Below are 4,579 nucleotides of genomic sequence, written 5' to 3' on the forward strand. Positions count from 1 at the left end.
ACAAAGGTTTATTGGATGCCTAACACCCATTCTGAAGTGGATCGAGCAACGGAAGTTGGTTGGACGCCCAATACTCACTCTGAAGTGGACCGAGCAATAGAGGTTGATTGGACGCCTAACATCCACTCCAAAATGGACTGAGTAAAGGAAGTGGGACAAAACTAGCTAAGGCAAAAGCAAGTTTCAGAGCTCGAGTGAACAACCAAAAGATTAACAACAAACAAAATGGAAGTGCAACGTTCTACCAAACAATTACACTACAAACAACTTGCAAAGTCAGAAGTACACTGGCCAACCAAATGACTAACAATATCGAAGTCTATATTTTTGAAATCAGAACCAGAGAAAAATGAGGAACAACAAGCAAAGGTCGGAGGTGTGCAGTACTAGGGCGAGAGTCAATATTATCGAAGTCGATACCAAGATTATAACAACTATGTGCTAGATAACTCTCGCATCAAAGGTGCTAGGGCTGACAGTAACTTGGTGATAGAGCAACCAAAATAAAAAATACAAACTCAAAAGGCCAAATTGTTAGGCCCACCGAATAACTAGAATACCGACAAACTTGCAACACCAAAGATGCTAAGGCCAACCAACCAACTCGGTGATCAAAAACAAAAATTATGCAAACAAATTGCTACGGCCGACTAACTAAGTGACCGACAATTCACAAGTCGAAGGTAAAATGACCGACCAAAATATGAAGAAACGAGCTAAACAAATAGACGTGATCACATCCAAACAAGAAAATGGTATATGATCCACATGACAGAGCAGTGTCAGCAAGCTACACTTCGAGATCGAACAGAGTGGAGGGGCAGGACATGGCCAACCAAGCATTGAGACCAACACCAACTTATCTCCTACAAGTGGGACCGAGCAAAAAGATAGCCAATATGTCTTTCAAATTAGAATAAGGCTATAATAAGGCACACTTGGCCTGCTTTGAAATGCCGCTGAGTTGCTCAGCCCAGTCGACGAATACTATAAAAAAATATATATATTATTATTATTCTGCATATATATTTTCAAGTCAAGCAACAACGCTCAGCCGACTAAGAAAGCACCAAGCTATGGAATATTGAGCAAAAACCAAGATAGACCCAACACAAACACTCTGAGTCGAACAATAATTTTGAATCCAACCCGCAAAGCTCAAATTAAGTTGTGACCAACTGAACTCCTAAGCTAGTGACGGAATTGGCTTCCACTTCGCTAAACGTGAGTGCAAACCAAGGGGCAAATGAAATGGGATAAAATTAATTAAATTTTGGTGTTTGGCCCAACGTCGGATCCGCGCCAATAGGAGAGCTAAAGGCTCGACCTAATGACCAAACACTTGTTCTAAAGCAAGGCAATCAAGGTAGCGGCTTAGTGCCAGGCCTACTCCAAAACGGACCGAGCAACATATTGGATAACCACTCCAAAGTAGAGAGAGCAACATATTGGGCTTTCTGGTTGGGAAGGCAACCACTCCGAAGTGGGCCGAGCAACATGTTGGACCTCATGGTTGGGCAAGCAACCACTCCGAAGTGGGACAACTTAAAAAAGGCCAATTCACCGAATATCTTTCTTGGAGCTCGCAAGAAACAAACAACTCTGCTCCTCTCCCTCTATCTGAACAAAATGTGGAGACATGAAGGCACACACATGACAGACCTACACCTGAATGTCAGGCGGAGTGGTCGTTCTCCCCCAATGGAAGATGACCACGAACAAGACAAATGGGAGAAATGGCATAAAGAGAAGGTCTTGGAGGACAAGCAACCTTCTCTTATAAAAGGTGAACACTATTCATCCTTAAGAGATCCGAAATCCACACTTAACATATATACTTTGTATTCTCTCTTCTTCCTCTCCCGAAGTTCCTGACTTTACCATCGAAGGGGTTTCTGACCAAACCCCGGTCAAGCAGCCTTACCGTTTGTTACTCTGTGTAGATCTTCAATTCCCGGAGCACACTGTTCTTCTGCGAAGTTCAACCCTTCTTCATAGTGCGGAAATCACCCCCGCACAATGCTAATCATTTTATATTTTTAAAATATTGTAATCTTAATATATTTATTTAAAAAATAATAATACAAATGTCAAAAAAATGTAAACTAATTTAAACATTACAAACTTGCATGTGAAAATTAATGTTTTGTGATGCCGCAACCTGCCGTGGGAGTTAAAAATTTGTACCCATCATCTTAACCAATTTAGTTTGTAATTGCATGTGCATTGTGGTCCAGTTAGGAGTGATGTTAACGAACATGTAAAAGTAAACGTGTATGCACAGACATTTTGACAAATGAAGATAGTATAATCAAGGACAATTACACTAAACTTCCTACATTATGATTCATTTTTTAGTCTCTCAAAAGTTTAAAACTCAACATTTAATCCCCATATGATTTTATTTGGTAACACTAAGCACTTTCTGTTTATAATCTATTGAATTTCTTAATAGAAATATGTCACGTGAGTGGCACATAACAAAGTAATTAAATATTTATGATGAAATGAGGCGGTTGGTGGTAGCGTTAACAAAAGGAATTTTGATTGATGGGGAAAAAGTGATGTTGCAGGTATAAGGGTAAGAAAATGAGGCATCAGATGGGGAAAAATAGATGAGGTAGTAGAGGTAATCGATGATGGGGAAATGATAGGTATAACGGAAGAGCCATTTGTGGGAGCTGGACAACTTGGGAATACAGATCTCATCCATGGTAGTGAGCCATCAATTTGGGAATCTAGTGGATGGTTTGCCAATAAATAAATCAAAATATCTCTTAAAAACTATAGTTAACAATTCATTCAACAATTCGTTACTTTTGACAATTCACATTTTTAGGGTTACATGTAACTGAAGTTTGAGGGTTATAATTGAAGGACAAAAGGGTAAATTAATGTTTTCGTTTACAATGTTTATGACTTATAAGTCATATATTTAAAGGGGGTTAAATGTTAAGTTTAAAACTTTAGGGAGGCGACCCAAAAAAAAGTCAAAATTGAAGGGAGCTTAGTGTAATTTGCCATAGAATCTAAGGCCCTATTTGAGAAGGGCTATGTAATAACCCCGACCTCCGATTAATGCTAAAACATGATTAATTATGCCTAACAGTAATTTAGAAGGAATCTAGGATTAATTTGCATATGTATTGCATTAATTCTGTGTTTCTATCTGTTTGCTATAAATTGATCTGTTCATGTTTAGACTTCGAACTGCGAATTGAAAGGCTTATCGGCGCCTGATTCCGAAATTGATTAGTGTTTCATGTTAATTAGAATTTATGAGATTTTATGGTAGGTTTAATTAGAATTGGATTTGGTACGATTAAATTAGATTAAATAAGGTTAAATTACATTAGTTTGACTTTATTACCATAGTGCCATTAAGTGGGCTTGCTAGACCAAATGTGTTGTCTTCAATTACATGTGTTGGCATCACTCTTCATTTCCTCTAAGAGACCAAAACGTGAGAGAGAGAGAGAGAGAGAGAGAGAGAGAGAGCTTGAGAGTTGTAAGCAATAGTTAGCTATCTAGAAATTTGCTTGGGACTTAGAAGATTTGGAGGATTCATTGCATAATTGGGCTTCTAAACTTTAAATTGAGGAACCTAGGTAAGGAATTCATCCTTTGGTTAATGAATTTAAGTTGTGTTTTGCATGGTCCATGTTAATTTTGGAGCCTAGAGTCAAGAATTGGATTAAAATGTTGAATTAGAGCTTAATTCATGCATGCATGTTCATATCATAACAATTTGAAGTGTTTTCATGGAAATTCTTGCATGCAAGACCATATTCTAGTTATAGTCCATGAGTTCATCATGATTTTGAGTTTAATCTTGCATTTGGCTACATTTTTGGAACATTGAATTCATTAGAACACTTGGATGTTTTGTTTCTTAGCAATTTTTGGAAGCTTTATTTGAAATTGTGTTTAATTGACTCACCCTTGGACTTTGATTTCTCAAATTGATCTTAAAAACATGTTATACTATGAGTTTAGAGTTTTTTTCCAGAAAATGGGCCCAAGAGGTTGAGCTTGCAAATCTGGAAATTCCAGAACTTGGCTTCCTCGCTCGAGCGAAGGATTCCACGCTCGAGCGACCATCGTTTGTTAAGAGCTCCGCTCGAGCGAAGAAATGGTGGCTCGAGCGTAAATTGCAAGCTCTCAGATTTTTGGTGCACACAGATGCACACTCGAGCGACGAGACCTACGCTTGAGTGAAGGGCTGTGTCTCACGCTCGAGTGAGCATCGAGCGGGTATCGAGCGTAAAATTTCAGCAACCAGTACTTTTGTATTTTTACAAACCGCTCGAGCGAAGGAGTTTACGCTCGAGCGACCCCTCTGTTTTGATAAGCTCGCTCGAGCGAAGAAAGTCACGCTCGAGCGAGACCCTTGTTTTCAGCAAGTTTTGAAAAATATTTTCCAAGGCATCTTTGCATCCTCATTCCATCCTAGGCATTCCTAGGCCATGTTTAAGACTCTATAGTGAGGATTGAAGGTTAGAAACACACTAAGAACCAACAACGTAAGTTTTGTACTTTTAGAATGTGTGTTTCAAGTGTGTGTCCGTTATGTGCTATG

This window comes from Camellia sinensis, chromosome 1 (genome assembly GCF_055761805.1).
Source record: "Camellia sinensis isolate YWXY chromosome 1, ASM5576180v1, whole genome shotgun sequence".
In the NCBI taxonomy this organism is placed as follows: domain Eukaryota; kingdom Viridiplantae; phylum Streptophyta; class Magnoliopsida; order Ericales; family Theaceae; genus Camellia; species Camellia sinensis.